The sequence below is a fragment of the Podarcis liolepis genome (assembly GCF_965112155.1).
Source record: "Podarcis liolepis genome assembly, chromosome: 1".
Classification (NCBI taxonomy): Eukaryota; Metazoa; Chordata; class Lepidosauria; order Squamata; family Lacertidae; genus Podarcis; species Podarcis liolepis.
The window spans coordinates 29,263,299-29,284,365 of NC_139554.1; the positions used below are offsets into that span (position 1 = coordinate 29,263,299).

At 43.6% G+C, this 21,067-nt stretch overlaps 1 protein-coding gene and 1 long non-coding RNA gene across 30 annotated transcripts in view; one reads left to right on the top strand and one right to left on the bottom strand.

Annotated features, from left to right (window-relative positions):
* Positions 1 to 21,067, bottom strand: part of NRXN3 (neurexin 3) — a 1,209,742-nt gene that overhangs the window by 1,030,616 nt on the left and 158,059 nt on the right. The gene's annotated exons all lie outside the window — the stretch shown is intronic.
* On the top strand, positions 963 to 20,395 carry LOC310707184. Of its 2 annotated transcripts, XR_014526380.1 has the most exons (4): positions 963 to 1,093; positions 4,211 to 4,362; positions 5,276 to 5,428; positions 20,045 to 20,395. It is a non-coding gene; the product is annotated as an uncharacterized lncRNA (long non-coding RNA). The 2 variants fall into 2 exon arrangements; XR_014526381.1 differs by lacking the exons at positions 5,276 to 5,428; positions 20,045 to 20,395 and having other exon boundaries at positions 4,211 to 4,444.

The following is a 21,067-nucleotide window of genomic DNA, read 5'->3' on the forward strand; positions in this document are numbered from 1 at the left end:
AATGCAACTCCTCCATAGCTTAGCCACTTTCAAAATGAAGAAATAAGTAATGTGTGCGGAGAGAGAGACTCTTCTGCATTCTTATAGGGAAAAAGAACATTTAGGGTGTGTGCTTTTGGGTTTTTTTTAAAATGGTAATTTTGAAGATACAGTTGCCATAACAACTCCTCTAATTCTTTTGACACCTTTAATTGAGCATTGACCAAAAATACTAGTAATTGATGTGGGGGGAATGAATGTTTCAGTTGCCTTTGCAACTACAGAGCAAGCATAAAGTAAGTAGATCTGGCTTCTCCTTCATCTTATGTATTTATTACATTTGTATCCAACCCTTCCTTCACGGAGTTTAGGAGAGCATACATGTCTTCACAGCAGCCCTACAAGGGGAGGTTAGGCTGTGAGAAAGCGACAGAACCAAGGAACCAAGGTTACTCTGTGAACTTCATGGCTGAACGAGGATGAGAATCCAAGTCTCCCTATTCCTAGTCTGACACTAGATTGATTACACCACAATGCACACACTAAGACCCAGGTCACATGGCTGGCTGTGAACAGAGGCTTCTGACTAGCTGCAGTGGCAGCAGCTATGAGAACCAACAACTACAGGCATCCACAAAAGCCAACCATCCAGCCCTCTCAGTAACTGTGTCTCTGCCTCTTGCTTGCTCATCCACTCTGCAGTACCTAACTTCATATAATGGCAGAGATGAAGTAGAATTTACTGCAACTTCCTTCTTCCTCTGCGCTGTTAGAAGCAGCAGTGTTTGTCGGTGAGTGAGTAAGCAGTAGAGAGGCATCATTACTGAGAAGATTGGACGGGGCTCTCCACAGTTGGTTGTCAGCTTCAGTTCTGATGAGTGCTGCTACAGTCACTTGGAGGCTTCTGATGATGTAATAGTCAGTTCACAGGCTGTCACAATCTGCCATTATTCTACCTCAGTGACAGTTCTATTTCAGGAAGGGCCATAGCTCAGTTGCAGAGTACATGAGTTTCATGCAGGAGATTTCAGGTTCAATCCTTGGCATTTTCAGGCAGGACTGGGAAAGCCTTCTACCAGTCAGTGTAGTCAACACAGAGCCAGATGGACCTATGGTAAGACTCAGTATATAAGGTCAATTCATATTTCTTCCAGCACCCCTTTTGACTTGTGGAGAGCATCCATGTCCATATTATAATCTGGAAAATGACGGGTCGGGAATTTAAAGCCATTGGGAATATTCTCCAGTTGCAAACAAGGAAAGAAAAAATACCTTGGTTTGCAGTTAATATTTCTGTACCATGAATAATAAGTTGAGGCCACATCTCCCAATCTATAAAGGCAGCCATTTTGACCTGTTATATCTTTTTACAAATAACCTACACAGAAGTAATAAATAATACAGGGACACTGACATACTTGTAACACCCCTCATCTCACACCACAGATTAATCCCTGAGCACTTGTCTCAGTTCATCCCATACTACATATTGCAGAGAGCACTTCTTCAGTGACTGTATGTTACATCTAAGTGCTGTGCAACTGGCTGACGTGCCCTAACTTCTGAAGCAGTTTTCTTATTTAAAAAAAAGTGCTAAACATATATCATGTCACAATGGATCCATGTGTACTTATTAAAGGATATCAACCAAAACACATTTGGCAACAATTATAATTTGGATAGCAGGTTATTACTGGAGGGAATAGAACCAGTGTGTTGGAATTTACAAGGGTCTCTGGTAACCAAGAAAGCTGGAACATATCATACTGGAAAGGGGTTTCCTGAGATCAAGGAGCAGGCTTTTGTCTTCACTTGGATACAACTGGGCGTTGTTTTAAATCAAAATGGCAGTCTCAACCATTCAAAACTGCACTGATTTAAACCACTGATTTAAATTTGTGGGTTTCTTAAAACTCCCTGGCAATGCTGGGTATGAGGGTGCTAGTCCTATATATGTTATGGGAGGCAGCTCCAAGTACGGTATATGAGGCGGCAAGGTAGAAAGAACAGAGAGTCATTTGAGGAAACAGAAGACTTTTGGGCAGCAAAATGCAATTGACCTGGATAGGGAGGAATGAACCAGGAGAATTGAAGAAGAGCAAGACCCAGAAAGCCTTTTGTGTTTGATACTGCTACTTACGCAACATATTCCAAAGTGACCCAGGGAAGGAACACAGAAAAGAACCTCCTACAGCCCTCTAGCTCCAAGCTGGCCATAGACACGTAAGTCTCAATAGCCAGCCCTGGAAAAGAAGCCCTCTTATTTACCATAGGAGTTAAATCATGCCATCCCTAGATTCCATTTTATTTAAGAAACGCTTCAAAAACCAATTTCCCCCCTCTAAATCCTATAAACATTGTCCTAGCTCTGCAAGCCGCCAAGCTTGATCTTATCATAGACGGTGAGCTTGTTTTCTTTAGTTTTTCCACACAGCAATTGAGCAGAGGCGGGTGGCCCATTCCTTGCCCCTTATCGTTTGTCATTTATACAGCTCTGCAGGGAACTGGGGCTCCTATCTCACGTAAGACTCCCTTATAGCTCCTTTCCGCCACACAACTTTTTCTCCTTTTTAAAAAAAAGGGGGGGGGAGAATCTGGATCCGCGTTCAAATGACATTTATCAACAGACATCTCCTGAGCTTCCATTCAGCAACACAATGGAAGCTTAGCCCCCATTAATGGTCCAAGCTGTTGGGTTCAACATACAAAGAGGTAACCCAATCATTTTGTCCCCATCTGGAAAGATTTCCATTGTCCTTTTCTCCAAATTTAAAACAACCAAAATGTGTGTGCCATTCCCAGACAGAGGGAAGTGGTACTCATTACCCTTAGGAAGAAAAAGCTTCAGCACTGATTTAAAAGAGGTGAGGGGGAGTACATGGAAACTACATTTCCTTTGCTGCCACTGCTTGTCGTTATAATTTTTATATTGAAGGGCTTTCTCTAACTTTATGACATCTCCACCAATATTGTGGCGCTTTTATAAAATCAGAGTTGAAAGCATACCATGGTCAGTGCTAGATCTGAGAGTTCATTCCTGGCAGGTTGTTATCCAGCCTCTGCTTAAATACCTTCAGTGAATGAAAGCCCGTCTGCATCCACATTATCTAAACAGCTCATACTCTTAGGAAGCATCTCATAATCTTAAGCAAAACTCTGCTTCCCTGAATTTCAAGCCAGGGGTTATAACAAGGCTACTAAGGGATGTGTCTTGAGGAGTAGGCATGGACTAAGGAGAGTTCCCAGCACCGAATAGATAGGCCTGGATGGCCACACTTGGTTCCCAGGTCTGAGTTTCCCCACCCACTTTCTCGAAAGTAAGCACAGCTGTGTTTGTGTGTGTGTGTGTGTGTGTGTGTGTGTGTGTGTGTGTTTGTCTCTACCTAAACTAAAACACAAAATACAAGAATGTCCCCAAAGGGAAGGTGACTCAACCCATTGATCACTTCAGTTGCCCTTCTCTGTATGTTTTCCAATGGATGGGCTGTGATTAGGATATAAATAAAGAGAACAGGAGAGAGATTAAACCAAATTGAGGCTGAAATCATATACATGCTTACTTTTTTAGAGTAATCCCCACAGAACAGAGTGGGAATTATTTCTGTGTAGTGATGTAGTGCGCTGTGAATATTTAATCCAGAACCAGAAAGCTACTTAACACAAGATCTGCTTTAGCCAGTTAATGTTTTAGAAACAATGCTCAAAGAGACACCTTCAGTCTGGCTATGCCCTCCAACTCTTTTGATACACGACACTCCCTGCTCAACAAAAATTACCTTAATACAAACATGATGAGTGCCATTCTGAGACACTGGCACAGATTAACTTTTTTTGAATCCCAGGGTAATCTTAGCCTTGGAAATGATGTCCCGTGGCAGCGTGCCCTATAATTCCACTATGCATTATGTATTAAATGTATTTCCCTTTCTAACAGCACCTTTAATTCCATTAGAATTAACTTTGCTCTCCTGTTAAGGAGAAAAGGCTGAGTAAATGTAATCAGCCCTGTGAACTGTGATGACAGTTGCAAACCTGCTGTAGTCTGGAACTTGGTGTGGAGAATGCAGCTTGCTGCTGAATGAGACACAGTTGCAGGCAGCCTGAGGAAACACCTTCAATCTTGATGCTTGCCACCCCCCAAAAAAACCCAATCCAATAGCGAAAATGTCATCCATTCCTGCTTTACTCAAATATATGCTGTTGTTTGAAACTGCCCCCTTTTTCTTCTCAGTGTATCTCCATTCCTGCTTTACTCAGACCTCTCCCTCTTCCACTCCTCAGCTGCTTCATATGTGAGAGAGATATTTATATATTATTTCACTCCTGGCACCATGAGTTGTCTTCTACATGAAGTTCAAGATGCAATGTAGTAATTTAGAGCAGGTATTTTATTAACAAGCAAACACCTACATATGTAAAGCATCTATCACTTAACCTGCTCTAAGTGAATAAAGTAACTGGCAGATTTGTGTTAGAGATACAGTAGCATATATATGCACAGGTAGGAAGGCTGAAGAATAGGAGGGAAGGTGAAAGAAGAAATTTGGAATCCTAGAATCTTAGAGCTGGAAGGGAGCTCAAAGGTCATTCTTCTAGAGCAGTGGTGGCCAAACTCGGCCCTCCAGATGTTTTGGGACTACAACTCCCATCATCCCTAGCTAACAGAACCAGTGGTCAGGGATGGTGGGAACTGTAGTCCCAAAACACCTGAGGGGCCGAGTTTGGCCACCACTGTTCTAGAGTAACCCCCTGCAATGTAGGAAAGTCAAGTAAAGCATCCATGGCACATGGCCATCCAACCTCTGCTTAAAAACCTCCAAGGAAGGTGAGTCCATAACCTCCCAAGGAGACCGTTCCACTGCGTGCTTTTTATAACTAGAATACAAAGCTGAAAATGAATGAACTGCAGCTAAAATATTATGTTCTTTTTTCACATAGTCTAGTCCTTCCCCATCCCAAATATTCTAAAGAGGGTCTCTTCTCCAGTCTTCAGAGAGTAGCTGGAAGTGGGGAGGCAGAAAAAGGCCCTCCTTTCCTTCCACTCTGCAGTTTAAATCTGAAATCTTAGGCCCAGTGCTCAGAAACTACTCACACTAATGAAATTCCCTGTCGCAAAATCTGCCTGGAACGATGGGAGTTTCAAACAGGGCCAGGAAAGTTTGGGAATTGCACCACCCCCAACTCCAATTCCCTCCTTACATGCAAGGACATTAATAACTTTCATTCACTAAAATAGTCAAGCTTGATGCACTCAGCAAAATGCCTCCTCTCTCTTAAAAAAGTGTTTTGTAATTAGTAGGAACCATACAAACACAGAAGAAAGGGCATTCTTCAGCAAACACAGTTGATCAGCCAGAAAAATCACATCAACAAGGACATTTCCATCCAGGCAGAATTCATTAACAAGGCTCTGTGTGATGTGTCGCAAAGAAGAAATCTGTCCCTTCCTGTAAGCCTCTTTTCCCTCCCAAGAAAAAGCGGGTGGGGGGTGGGGAAAGAATTTTTTGCTGGCAGAATGTGATCTGAGCATTCTCAAATCTTTGAGCCTCCAACATTAACCCATCTCCCCAGAGGCGTTTCTCCTGCAAAAGCCACACGGCAGGAACCTCAGACAATAAAAGCAGGTGGCAGAACAACATAACCAGTGAACCCCCTATGGTCAAAGTCAGTTGCTTCCAATTAAGCGTTAACATGAACTCCCTCTTAAAGGAAAGAGTCAAACCTGTATCTAATCAAACACTCTCTGCTAACCTCTTTTCCCCCTGACAACAGTTGGTCAAGAGGAAAATGAGGCAGGTCCAGAGGTGGGCTCCTCTCAAGTTCTTCTGCTCTGTTAAGCAGGCCCACTCAGTCATGAGTGTGCATAATCAAGCAGCAAGAAACAGGCCGCAAGTCTCTTGCTCCCGTATATTGACGGAGTGGCAAAGGCCAGCAACACATTTGATGAGCTTTCACTCTCTGTAAACAGTGAATTTGATCTTCCCAAAAGGGTCACTAGGGATCTGCTTATGTACACACGCAACAAATGCAGTTTATTCCCCACAAGTATTGCTGAAGGCAAAGCAGATGGTTTGAGGGAAATATTATCAGATTCCACCACAGGTGGAAGATGCCATATTCATTGATTAACGATTGAATTTATTTTCTACCCTTCCTCCAAGGAACTTAGGGCAGCATACATGGTCACACCCACCCACCCACACACACCTATTTTATTCTCAAAAGAGTCCTCTTAAGCAGCAGCATAATTATTATTACATTTATATCCTCCTTTCCCTAAAAAAAAGCTCAAGATGGCACAGTTGTTCTCCCCCTCTCCATTACTATGAGGTACGTTAGGCTGAGAAATAGTGAGTGGTTCATGGTCACCCAACAAGCTCCATGGCTGAGCGGGGATTTGAACCCTGGTCTCTCAGGTCCTAGTCCAACATTCTAACCACTACACCACACAGACCATCCCCAGGTTAGACAGAGGGCAAGAATGACTGTCCCAGTGGGGATTTGAAGGTGGGTTTCCAAAGTCCTAGACTGATACTTTCACCATTCCACCAAAGTGGTCCCTATTCCAAATTAGATTACTAATCCAACTAGCAAAGGACCCTTTATAAACTGGTTGAATGGCTTTGTTCCTCTTAATTTTACTGCATTGTTGGTTATGTTTTATACTGTATTTGTAGATTTAAAAACCTTTCATATACTACTCTGAAATCCGTTTTTGGATGAATGGCAGATTTAAGGGAGGGCAGTTTGGTTTGTTTTGTTCTTGTTTTCATTATGTATTTTTGTTTTTATATTGTATTTTTAATGCTGTGAACCGCATTGAGAACTATGGCTGAAGGGTGGTATAAACATCTAATTAATAAATAAATATGTTTACTCTGGGGCCCCATTTGCAGTATACATTTAAAGCAGCATCACGCCACTTAATACAGTCATGACTCTCCCCCAACCAAGACTTCTGTGAACTGCAGTTTGTTAAGGATGCTAAGAATTATTAGATGACCCCCTATTCCCTTCCCAAAACTACATTTCCCAGAGTGCTTTAACAATCAACCCTTCTTCCCATTTACTTCTATTGCTACTCAAGAATCTTTAACAGAGACTTGGAGGAATCCTGAAACTTTTAGCATTCCCATATATTGGCCAAGTTCCATAGACAGAAACCCCAGTGAACAAAGTGAACCATAAGCACCATGCATCAGGACAATATATTAACATATTTATTGGCCTCTCCATCCAACCGAGTCTCTTCCATAAAAGATATGCCACCCCTGACACCAATTTCCACTTTTTCTTTTTGCTGAGCATGTGAAAATGTCTCTGGTTATCAAACCGGTGCCTAACGGAAGCCAGCAATATTTAATGATGTGGACTCCATCTGAAAGCTCTGCTCAGGCCCTACTGCCAAACTGCCCATGCCAAGACCATTTTGCCCTCAGAAAGGCCCTGCTGTGGCTGATGCATCTCAATGAGGTCCTGGGCTACAGCCTGCAGAGGTTTCCCTGGTAACAGTGTTCCAGCAGAGCAGGATATTGATTACCCCAAGGAACGAGTTGCCACCTGGAAAAAGATTTAGGGAACATGAACGCAGACCAGGTGCATGAAACCAAGGAAGAAGTTAAGAGGAGAAAGTCGGGAATTCATATCTGAGCCAGTGAGCAAGGAAGAAAAGAGGAAATATGCTATTAGAATTACTTGCTGTGCAGAACAGAGACCTAAAACCCATAAGTCCTCCATCAGACTTCCAAGGAAGTCAAAGCAATGGAGGGTGCTTGGTATTGATATTTGGAAGAGGTAAGTCAGCTTCCTCTTTTTTTTAGATAGCTCTATAACAAAAGTACACTTTCCAATTACATAGATGAGAAACCTACATTATGAAATAGCAAAGTGTAGCACAATGCTAACCATGCCTACTCAGAAGTAAGTCAATGGGGCTTGTTCCCACATAATTAGGGTTAGGAGTCCAGACTATATACACATTCTGTTCGGAGACACAAACAGTGTCTCTGAAAAATTTTACACATCACTTGGGAAGACAGATGAACTAATACCAGTGTACTGGAACAAGCAAAGATCACCAGTGTTGAAGCAGTCGAAATCAATTGAAAAATTGTCCAGTAGCACCTTAGAGACCAAGTTTGTTCTAGGTATAAGCTTTCCTGTGCATGCACACTTCATGTTGTGTGAAGGCCTAATTATCATTTTCCAAAGCAACTACTCTATTCCGAACTTAAAAATGGAAAGTGTAATGCTGGTGGTCAACAAAAGATGTTTAAAGACTGTCTCAAGGCAAATTTTTAAAATGTAGTATAAACACCAACAATTGGGAAACACTTGCCTGCAAGTGCTCCAATTGGAGAACAGCCTTTACCAAAGGTGTCATGGGCTTTGAAGACACTCGAACTTAGGACGCAAGGGAGAAACATGCTAAGAGGAAGGCACACCGTGATCAACTCCTGCCCGGAAACCAATGTCCCCACTGTGGAAGGACGTGTGGATCCAGAACTGGCCTCCAGAATCACTTACGGACTCATTGTTAAAACCGTATTTATGGAAGACAATTTTACTCGGCTATGAGTGATCGCCAAAGAAGAAGAAAGAAAGATATACATACACACACAAATACACACACACAGGGATCCTGGCTGATGAGTGCATCTGTTTAATCCACATGTTTCCAACAGCTGTTTGTCATATCCACACTGGACATTTTAAAATGTATAAAAACTTTAGGAATGGACCTAAAGTGTAATGTGTGAGCCAAAGTCTTTAAGGTCTGAGTTGCAAAGGAAAAGCTGTCAGAATTCAGACCACCATACTACCTGAGGTTTGTGTCGCGGGCGCTGGGTTTAAGTTATCATAACAAGAAATATGGATACATGTGCAATATCTGCACTGATGTCATTGACAGGTGATTAGCTGTGGGAGGAGCTTATCAGAGCTTGCAGGGCAGCAGCTGAAGAAGGAGCAGGAGTTTTCTTGTGTGTGTGTTTCTTTGTGGCTGACTAGCTGCTCTCCCTGTGCAAAGGTCAGAGGGGGCAGGGTTTCTGTTGAGTCAGGTGATTAGCTGTGGGAGGAGCTTAGCAGAGCTTGCAGGGCAGCTTGCAGGGCAGTTTGATCCAGCTTTTAGATTTAGGGGAGCTAGTCTCAAACGTTTGTTGGGGGAGACCTAGGTTTTTTGGGGGGGTTATTTATCCCGTCTTCACGCTTTTTAAGATGGAGAACCACTGTAGCCACCCCCAACGACACGTTTTCAAGATGGAGGGTGAGGGAACAGCTGCAGTCGCCTGCGGTTCCTGCGCAATGTTTGCCATCTTGCCAAAGGTTGCAGGCAGCTTTACCTGCAGCAATTGTATGTTGATTGCCCTCTTAGAAGACAAAGTCCAGCAACTGGAGGAACGTGTAGCTACGCTCCAAAGAATTAGAGAGCTGGAGCTCTTCTTGGAAGCAACAGAGAACACCGTCTCCACCAAGGAGGAGACAGGGGACACCCCTGAGAAGGAGGCTAGTTCACCAACACAGGTGCCAGATATATGGAGAAATGTGACTCAAAGAGGTAGGAGGCCCAGGGTTCGCTCTGATTGTTTAGAAATACACAATCACTTTGAAGTCTTCTCCCCTAGCATGGAAGACAAAGAACAGACTCCATTTGAGGATCTCTCCCTCATTACAGTCGATCAGGTATATGAAGACGAGCAGCAAAGTCAGTCCTCAGGGAATGTGCAGGCGACTTTGGAACGGACAGCTCACGGAAGAACCCTGACCAAACCTAAGAGGAGGCGTGTAGTGGTGATAGGGGATTCCCTACTGAGGGGAACAGAAGCAGTGATCTGGGGGCCTGACAAGATGTCTCGGGAGGTGTGCTGTCTCCCCGGGGCTAAGATCCAAGATGTAACTGAACAACTGCAAGGAATCATAAAACCCACTGACAAATACCCCTTCCTCTTGGTTCATGTGGGAACCAATGACACTGCAAGCAATAGCCTCCAGAAGATCAAAAGAGACTACGAGGATCTGGGCAGGAAATTGAAGCAATTAAATGCACAAATTGTCATCTCATCTGTCCTTCCAGTTGAACGATGTGGCCCAGGGAGAGAGGGAAAAATAGTGGAAGTGAACAGCTGGCTTCGCAAATGGTGTAAACAGGAACGGTTTGGATTCCTAGATCACGGACTGCAGTTTCTTGAAAGATGGACTTCTGGCAAGTGATGGGCTGCACCTCACAACGGTTGGGAGGAATGTTTTTGTCAAAATCTCAGAAACCTCATCAGGAGGGCTTTAAACTGACTAATGTGGGGGAGGGAGACAGTGCTCCTGAAGGTAGGAGTCTATCAACTGATGAAGATGATCATCCAAATGCCATAGACCAAATGGAGCAAATAGCACGCAGACCTAGTGGTGGGAGGAAAAAATCCTTAAATAAGAGACACGGGGGAATGATTAATGGACTTCAATGTCTGTACACTAATGCGCAAAGCATGGGAAATAAACAAGATGAGCTTGAGCTCTTGGTACAGCAAACTAAATATGACATAATAGGCATCACTGAAACCTGGTGGGATAAGTTCCACGATTGGAATGTAATAATGGGGGGATACAATCTATTTCAGAGAAACAGACCAGACAAGAAAGGAGGAGGAGTGGCGTTATATGTCAGGGATGTGTATACCTGTGAAGAGATCCAAGATTTAGAAACTCAAAGCCAAAGTGAGAGCATTTGGGTCAAAATTAAGGGAGAGAAGAATAACAGAGACCTAATTGTGGGAATTGACTATAGATCCCCAAGCCAAACGGAGGACATAGATAATGCCTTCCTGGAACAGATGGCCAAGCATGCAAAAGGAAGGGAGATAGTAGTAATGGGGGACTTCAATTACCCAGATATTTGTTGGATGTCAAACTCAGCCAAGAGCATAAGGTCAAACAGATTCCTCACTGGCCTTGCAGACAACTTCATCGTCCAGAAAGTGGGAGAAGCAACAAGAGGAACAGCCATTTTAGATCTGGTCCTAACCAATGTTGATGACCTGGTTAGTGGGGTAGAAGTGGAAGGATCATTAGGCGCGAGTGATCATGCTCTTCTGAAGTTTACTATACAGCGGAAAGGAGCAGCCAAGCATACTAGGACTCAATTTCTTGACTTTAAGAAAGCCGACTTCATAATAAAACTTAGGGAAGTGCTGGGTGAGATCCCATGGACAGTAATACTAAAAGGAAAGGGAGTTCATGATGGCTGGGAGTTTGTTAAGAGGGAGATAGTAAAAGCACAACTTCAGGCAATACCAATGAGACGGAAACATGGAAGGTGCCTAAAGAAGCCAGGGTGGCTATCTAAAGAACTTTTAACTGAGTTAAGATTAAAAAAGGATGTGTACAAAAAATGGAAAAGGGGGGAAACCACCAAAGAGGAATTCAAACAAATAGCCAGCACATGTAGACACAAAGTCACAAAAGCTAAAGCACAGAATGAAGTCAGGCTTGACAGAGAGGTTAAAAGCAACAAAAAAGGGTTTTATGGGTATGTCCGTAGCAAAAGGAAGAACAAAGAAACAGTGGGGTCACTCAGAGGAGAAAATGGTGAAATGCAAACAGGGGACACAGAAAGGGCTGAACTCCTCAATGCCTTCTTTGCCTCAGTCTTCTCCGATAAAGAAAACAATGCCCGACCTGAAGAATTTGGAGCAAATGATTCAGCAGAGGAAACATAGCCCAGAATAACTAAGGAGATAGTACAAGAATACTTGGCTAGTTTAGATGTATTCAAGTCTCCAGGGCCAGACGAACTGCATCCAAGAGTATTAAAAGAACTGGCAGATGTGATCTCAGAACCACTGGCAGTCATCTTTGAGAATTCCTGGAGAACAGGCAAAGTCCCGGCAGACTGGAGGAGGGCAAATGTTGTCCCTATTTTCAAAAAGGGGAAAAGAGAGGACCCAAATAATTATCGCCCAGTCAGTCTGACATCAATACCAGGGAAGATTCTGGAGCAGATCATTAAGCAAACAGTCTGTGAACACCTAGAAAGGAATGCTGTGATCACCAATAGTCAGCATGGACTTCTGAAAAATAAGTCATGTCAGACTAACCTGATCTCGTTTTTTGACAGAATTACAAACCTGGTAGATGAAGGGAATGCAGTGGATGTAACCTACCTTGATTTCAGCAAGGCATTTGACAAGGTGCCCCATGATATTCTTGTAAAGAAGCTGGTAAAATGCGGTCTTGACTATGCTACCACTCAGTGGATTTGTAACTGGCTGACTAACCGAACCCAAAGGGTGCTCATCAATGGTTCCTCTTCATCCTGGAGTAAGTGACTAGTGGGGTGCCACAGGGTTCTGTCTTGGGCCTGGTCTTATTCAACATCTTTATCAACGACTTGGATGATGGACTCAAGGGCATCTTGATCAAATTTGCAGATGACACCAAACTGGGAGGGGTGGCTAACACCCCAGAGGACAGGATCACACTTCAAAACGACCTTGACAGATTAGAGAACTGGGCCAAAACAAACAAGATGAACTTTAACAGGGAGAAATGTAAAGTATTGCACTTGGGCAAAAAAAATGAGAGGCACAAATACAAGATGGGTGACACCTGGCTTGAGAGCAGTACATGTGAAAAGGATCTAGGAGTCTTGGTTGACCACAAACTTGACATGAGCCAACAGTGTGACGCGGCAGCTAAAAAAGCCAATGCAATTCTGGGCTGCATCAATAGGAGTATAGCATCTAGATCAAGGGAAGTAATAGTGCCACTGTATTCTCCTCTGGTCAGACCTCACCTGGAGTACTGTGTCCAGTTCTGGGCACCACAATTCAAGAAGGACACTGACAAACTGGAACGTGTCCAGAGGAGGGCAACCAAAATGGTCAAAGGCCTGGAAACGATGCCGTATGAGGAACGGCTAAGGGAGCTGGGCATGTTTAGCCTGGAGAAGAGGAGGTTAAGGGGTGATATGATAGCCATGTTCAAATATATAAAAGGATGTCACATAGAGGAGGGAGAAAGGTTGTTTTCTGCTGCTCCAGAGAAGCGGACACGGAGCAATGGATCCAAACTACAAGAAAGAAGATTCCACCTAAACATTAGGAAGAACTTCCTGACAGTAAGAGCTGTTCGACAGTGGAATTTGCTGCCAAGGAGTGTGGTGAGGTCTCCTACTTTGGAGGTCTTTAAGCAGAGGCTTGACAACCATATGTCAGGAGTGCTCTGGTGATGTTTCCTGCTTGGCAGGGGGTGGGACTCGATGGCCCTTGTGGTCTCTTCCAACTTTATGATTCTATGATTCTATGACATAATCTTCATTTCGTTGGCTGCTTCTTCTGCCCTACGATTTGGTTTCTGAAATGAAAGTGACCTACTTGTTTTGCCTGGTCTCCAGTGTTCTTGTTAACTTTAAAAGGTGCCACCTTTGACAATGGCTCCAATTCTCATCCAGATTGCTTGGCAAGAAGAGTCCCACCATGGTTAATCTGTTCAGTGATACTAGACCTGGCACCATGTCTAACAGAGTTGTTTCTGGGCTTGTCTATGCACAGCCTGGACCCGAGAATTCCTCTGCCTCACTGAACTGCCAGATCAGAGTTTCTGCTGTGGCTTGATATCTAACTTTACAGACTGCTTAAAAAAAACAAAACCGAACAACAACAACAACCAACACCTGAGCCACTAGGCTCATTTCAGCTTCTGGGCTCATGACTACAGGATTCCAATACTATCTAAATCATGTTCTCCTTCCTGCTCACACTTCTGGATACAATTATTATGGCAGTGATTTTCAAATCTCCTTTTTACTAGAAGGGGATTGTCTCATCATAAATAAGGGAGAGGTTTTGCTGCTTGCCAGTTTCACTCTGACCATATTTGACAGCATGTGATCAGATAGGTTATTTTGAACATTTTCTCCCATCAACATAATGATCCTTCTGTTCTTCAAAATCTTGAGAACAAAGCTCAATTCCTCCATTTCCTGGTTGTTAAGAGACAACTGTGATCCATGGCTGGACCTGGAAGCATCCAAACGCCTAAGTCTGCAATGCCAAATTGAATGAAGTGTTTCCATGTTGTTTCTTTCAAAATATGTTCTAAACAGTACAGGCACTGTAAGCCAAGTTGTCTTATTAAAGGATAATTGATATGATATCCCAGTTTTCCAACTATACCCCAGAGTCCTGGGTTCTTTGGGAGCTTATCAATGCTTCCTTGATGAGAAGAGCACCGAAAAAAACATGCTCACTGCCAATAATCACCTTTCTCTACAGCACGCAAAGTTCAGAGTGCTGGTACTGATATCCATAACTTTATACAGTGTGGGGGCAGAATACCTAAAACAGTGGTCTTCAATTAGTCTGCTGTGGCACCCTGGGGTGCCTTGAATGATAGTCAGGGGTGCAGCAGGCAACACTGGCCTCTGTCCCTCTTTCCTTCCCTCCCTCTTCTGATGCCCACCTCTGCCTCCCAAAGGTTTGCACAGCTGTTTGTTGAAGCAGCCCTGGGTAAAAGCTCTGAAGGTGAATGGTGCTGGCCAGGGAGTGCTGGTTGCCAGGAGCTGAGTAAGCAAGCATGTGGGCAAGAGAACCCAGTCAGCCAGTCAGCCATCCCTTGCTTTTGGGCAGACAAGTTGGAGGTTGGGCAGGCAGGCAGGCACTGCCCTGGCCTTTCTTGTGCAAGGCCTGCCTTGGAGCTGATGGTCCAATGCTGAAGGGGAGCCTTTCTGCTTTGCAGGCCCAGCAATGCCTGCTGTTACCACTGCCGCTTCCCAAGGTGAGCTGGCCTCACTTTCACCTTTGGCCAGTCTCTGTTGGGCCACTAAGGCTGGGGGCATCTTCTTCCCAAGCCCCTGTGGGGCAGTGAGAGGAGGCACCTCTCTTTAGGGTGAGGTGGGGAGCAGCCCCGAGACCAGGGGTAGCAGCAGTGGCTGCCTGGATGACTCCCAAGGAGTGCCACAGAAAGAACGTAGTTGGTCAGGGGAGCCGTGGACTCAAAAAGGTTGAAAACCTCTAACCTAAAAGATTGTCTCACCTCTTATATACCCAGTCAATCACTGCACTCTGCTGGAGAGGGAATTCTGAAGATACCATATCATATCCTCTCTCTTGTTTTTTCAGTACTTGTTGAAGACTCTTCCCTTTCAACAAGTCTGCAAGGTGGAGATTTTTACTCCAATCAGTATTTGCATTAGATTTGAAATTTTATTAATTATTATAATATTATTATTATTTCATAAATATTTTAATATAGTAACCATTTTTAACTGTTTTTACATAAGCAATTGTTTATCTATGTGTTTACTGAATTGTGGAATCACTTCAAAATGCCTCATGAGAAGCAGTTCATGAATGCAGTAATAATACTGTTGATAATAACAGAAGCATCTTGGATGTGTTCAAAAGCACTCTTGATTCTCAATGAGGAATGGTGAGCTCCAATACTGCCCTGTGTGAATTGACAGTGCACCCAAGGACATGGCTCAGGATTCTCTCCACTGAACAATGCTTCTTGGAGACACACAGAAGTCCTTTCACTGTGATATAGCACTGTGGGTTCACTCTCAGCCATGTTGTACAGTGGTGCCTCGCAAGACGAAATTAATTCGTTCCGCAAGTTTTTTCTTCTTGCGAGTTTTTCGTCTTGCGAAGCACGGTTTCCCATAGGAATGCATTGAAAATCAATTAATGTGTTCCTATGGAAACCGCTTGCCAGGCTGGCGGTGCGGAGAAGGGCTTTTCTCCCCACCGCAAGCCTTCAGGACAGGTACGGGAACAGAGGGGAAGGGGCGCAGCGCTTCTCCTCTGTTCCCGGGGCTTGCGGTGGGAGGAGGGTTTTTCCTCCCCACCGCCAACATTCAGAACAGCATTCTGAATGTTGGCGGTGGGAAGGAAAACCCTCCTCCCACCGCAAGTCTTCAGGACAGCCATCCGAAGGCTGGCGCGGGGAGAAGCTCTCTCCGCCCCACCGCCAACCTTCGGAGCAGCCTTCCGAAGGCTGGCGGTGGGGCAGAGAGCTCTCCGCCCCACCGCCAGCCTTCGGAAGGCTGCTCCGAAGGCTGGCGGCAGGAGGAGGGCTCCCCGCCCCACCGCCAGCCTTCGAAAGGCTGCCCCGAAGGCTGGCGGCTGCGCTTCCCCGCTGTCCCGGAGATTTCCCTATGGGCTTTTGTCTTGCGAAGGAAACCCATAGGGAAATTCGTTTCGTCTAGCGGGTTTTCCGTCTTGCGAGGCGTTCGTCTTGCGGGGCACCACTGTACACTAAAATACCATTGTATGCTGGCTTTCAAATCCTGCAAAATGCTGATGAAGATAACTGGAAAAACCAAACATGATTTGATGTCAAAAGCAGATCTCCAATGCTTGGAAAATATTCAAGATAACAAAACCCTATCTGGGGAAATACACAAAAGGGGAATTTGAGGGGAATTTCTGGGAACAAATTTGCTTCAGTTCTACTGGAGCCCCTGGCCCAACATCTACCCCCAATTACTCAATTAGCAAAGTGTTTCCAACAAGAACACATTATCCTGGTCGACAAGCTCTCATCATTCATATAAGGCAGACTTGGTTGTTCAAATCAATATTTGTTAGCAGTCAGAATAAGCTCATTTCATGCATGTTCTAATTAGACAATAGGTATTATTACGAAACACCTGCAATGTTTGTAATCATTTTAAAATAATGAGAATCAATATTAGCTTCCAGAGGCACCATATGGTAAACTCATTCCTGGCATGTGGTCCCTGATTGGCTCTTAATGCATCAATAGTGATCATTAGCATTTTTAAAAACTGAATTAACTTGCACTTGGATGCTGGCTGGTGACAACATTTTATGGTCTACCCATGAATAAAATGGCCAAATTCACTGTCTTAATTAGGCCATCTGACCAATGAAACAACATATTACACTTTTGTATCACTATTTGTGCAAAGACTTCGAAGTACTTTCTCAGTATTTGAAAGATATTCTCACAACCAGTCATTCAGTGTAAAAAATCCATCACCCACAAGAGAATTCACACACACACACTGACAGAATGTCCATTCAGAAAACTTCAAAGTGATAAAATTGAGGTCGGTTTATGTAAACCGTAGAAACTTCCCTGTACATTGAAAGGTAGGACATAAGCGACAAGACAAAAGAAATTGTGCTTTTTGCAGAGCTTGGAAACTTCAGTTTAAAAGGGAACTAGTTCTAGTTCAATGCGTCCAAAAGTATTTCATATTCACATTCGATCCCCCCCATTACAAAATGAACTCATTCACTTCACAGTCAGTTCAAATTTCCTTAATTGTGAAATTTCCTGGAAGACAAGTGTATTGCAATGGCAGGGGCTATGGCAATCATTATCGTGGCTGGTAATATGTGTTCAGTTGCTAAACAGCCATGTTGTATTCTGTCAGAATCATAGAACTGAAGAAACATAGAGTTGGAAGGGACCCCCAAGGGTGACATCTGATTAGAAAGCTTGGGAAGAACAGGCATATTCCCAACCTTTCCTCCGCATCTCATCTCTTGCCCTCCCCTAAAGGATCTCAAGAAAAGTACCTGTACCCAATGAGCTTTGGAGCTGAGCAGGGAATTGCATTGGAGATTTCCCAGTCCTATACCACACAGGAACTCATGTGAAAACACATTTAAAGTGGCATTTTGTCTTGCAAGGGGAAAGTGGCTTTACTTGGCCCACACCTGGGTAGAAGGCAGGCCCTCACCCCCAGTGAATAAAGTGGGGCTGAGAAGGTGGCACATCAATACACATAGGGAGGGGTTGAGGATGAGCAAAATTAACAGAGTCAGTAAGAACTAAATAAGATCACCCAGCACTTTCAAGGAAACAGGAGCAATTCACTGTGACAACTCCGCCACTCCACATAACCCAACTGTCTTCCCGCATTCCCCTAGCAGGTTCAGTGTTGCATGGAAGAGTATTTATATTAGCTCTTTATTGCCAACAGTTGTGTAACAACAGCTGCTTCACTTTCCTAAAGAAGTTTCTGCAGTTCACTAATTTGTGAAATGCGTTAAGCACTTTGTAAAACACTTGAAGACCTCTGTTGAATTAAGGAAAATCCTAATACAGCGGTGTTTCAGTCTGGCACGTAAGTAAATAAAAAGTGTTTCCAAGACACCATCTTGCTTGATCCCTCAGTTTGGGAAAATATATAGACGGTTGCTTTGAACTGTGCTGATAAAATACTGCCTGCTAGTGAGGTTATGATCAGGAATTCTCAGGGCATCAGCATTTGTCACTGTGATCGTAATTCACATCAACTCATAAACTCCCACCCACCCCCAAGCAAATAATAATAATAATAAATGCTATGAGCCTAACATCAGGGGGTTAATAAAACAGCTCTCCGGTCCTTTTCCTACTTCAGCCGATAACTTATTCAAATTGTAATTGCCTATAATGGGCACCCTGTATCACATTACTACTTATGCTACATGCAGTCTCCCAGGTCATCAATCAACTCAGCTGCCAGAAAAGACCTTGGTTCTTGTCCTACCAGTGCAACCAGTGCATTGTGAATGCTTGAGGTTTCATGACTAAACCGTTTTGTTTAGTTTACACACACAAAAAGGCTACTGCCTCCAGTTGCTTCCAACTGGCTTTGTTTTAGAAACCACTTGAGATTTCTTCTGTCCCACATCCCCGAACAACTAACCCCAAACAGCGGATCAATTTCTTAGCATGTCATTCCAAGCAACCACTAAGCAAGCTGCAAAATGAATCTATTTCTTCGGCAACAGAGCTCCTGCATGCATTCCACAGGCAACGGCAGGGCTGTCTGGTTGCTCTAATCTTAGGTGATTAAATACCTTGCTTTCTTAACCAATTAATCAATTAGTTCACCAATTAAAATAAATATGACAGAATTTCAATACAGGGTGGCTTTTTTTGAAGAATATTTAATGAAGGCAATAGTTCCCTTTGTCTGAACGCTAACACCACTTTTTAATATTGAACACAATGGCTGCAATCCAGAGACAGTGAAGCATACTTGGGATTCATTGAAATTGGGCAAGCTTTGGAGTATTGCCTTGTGCTGTTACATTCCTCTCATTCAAAGAGCACTTGGGCATGTTGGACTTTGTCCCGATTCCATGCTTTCCCCACCCCACTCCATCCAGAAGCATGCATGGCTTGGATTCAGTAATGTCATAGGCACTGATAACATTATTGTAAACAATCGATGGCATTGTGCAGGAAACAGCTTGGAGCAAAACGAATACAAATTAACATGGTAAACAAATCATTAAGTCAAATCATGCTTTCGCCCTTGGGAAGCCTAAATGCCAATCTACAATAGTCTTAAGTGTGGACTCACACAAATATTTTAAACATGGTAAGGTCTGTGGCAGTGTTGGCCAAACTTGGGTCTCCAGCTGTTTTTTGACTACAACTCCCATCATCCCTAGCTAATAGGACCAGGGGTCAGGGATGATGTAATTGTAGTCCCAAAACAACTGGAGACCCAAGTTTGGCCAATGATGGTCTGTGGGGTTTTCTATGTGTGGCATCCCCTTACTATGCAAACAAGCTCATCTGTGAAGCAGTTATATTTAACACGTCTACTGTCTATACCAGTCTGTCTCAACCTTGGATCCCCAGAAGTAGCTGGACTACAACTCCCATTATCCCTAGTGAGAAGGGCCAGCAGTCAGGGATAATGGGAGTTGTAGTCCAAAAACTTATAGGCACCCAAGGTTGAGAAAGGCTGGTATATATAATTAGGTATATACCCTCCCCACACACATACACATACACATACACATACACACACACACACAAAACCAAACAAAAAACCTTAACTTAAGTAAAGATCATGTGGGTTAAGTTATGTTGCTGTTTCTCCGTTCATCACAGTCTCAAGACTGTTGAAACCAAATTCTTAGCATTCTCACTAAACTAGCATTCTGGGGATTCTTTGGTGGAATCCCAGACAGCTGAACTAGTATAAAACAGATATAATACAGTAATGTCGTGCAAATATGTCCATTGCCTACACCCCAAAATCAGTCTTCTTTCCTATGTGCTATATAATTCCTCACCGTTCCTCTTTCCTCATCAGGGAGGATGGACTAAGCCAGACTACTTGATCTCTGGCGAGAAAGGCACTGAACACCCACTATGTTTATGGAATTGTGGGGATTCAGCATCTCTCAGGAAGAAACCACCAAGGATGCAGCTGTTGCTGGCTACTGGAAATGGAAGCGGATGGAATTAGAGCTCCTTTGCCTCCTGTCACTTAAGACAAATGATTTATCTTGTTAGTAAACATAAAGTGTTGTGGATTTTGCAGGCTGCTTCTTTTGAACAGGAGACTTAACATTCCCAGGCAGGACTTCTTCAAAATGAGATTGCTTTTCTTCTGCGATTTACATTACCAGAGAGTCTGTTATTAGCTGGATATTTTATCTCTGACACTATGAGAAATATTGCTGCCATAAACCCCACTGCCCTTAGTAAAAGCTGAACTACTTGGTGAAAGCTAATAAAGTGGGGAACAATGAAGGCAATTGCCAATGAATACTTAAGCACCAAACAAGGGAGCTGCCCCACCCCCCAAGCTAGCCTTTCTTTGATTTCAAGAGCAGCAACAGAGGTAATTGCAGAGCAAGGGTCCTTTCCAATCTATACTGACTGCAGGGTCCATGCCACAATCACAGGGAAATTGACTACATGCCATCTTTAGCTTTTATTCTTTGTCCCCCATATAAAATCGCCACTGTGATGAATTCACTTTTTAAACAAACCCAACTAGTGCTTGGCAAAATGGGATGCTTCAGACTTCCAGTATGTGCTGCCACAGCTGTTAAGATCCACCATACCTCATCATGTGCAGCTTCCCAAATCATGTAGGATTTCAATGCCATCAATAGAACAATCAGAAGTCCAGGCATGTCACATAAATTCAAGATCTACATGGGCAAGCTATACGAGACATTACAGCCAGAACACAGAACTTGCACATGGAAGCAACCTCTTCCTGGATTACCGCAAGTTATCATGGAAACCAGGTGTTCTACTGGTAACTAGAGGGGCAAGTCATTACAGAATTACCCAGAGTAACTTCTTTCACCCATGTAGTATG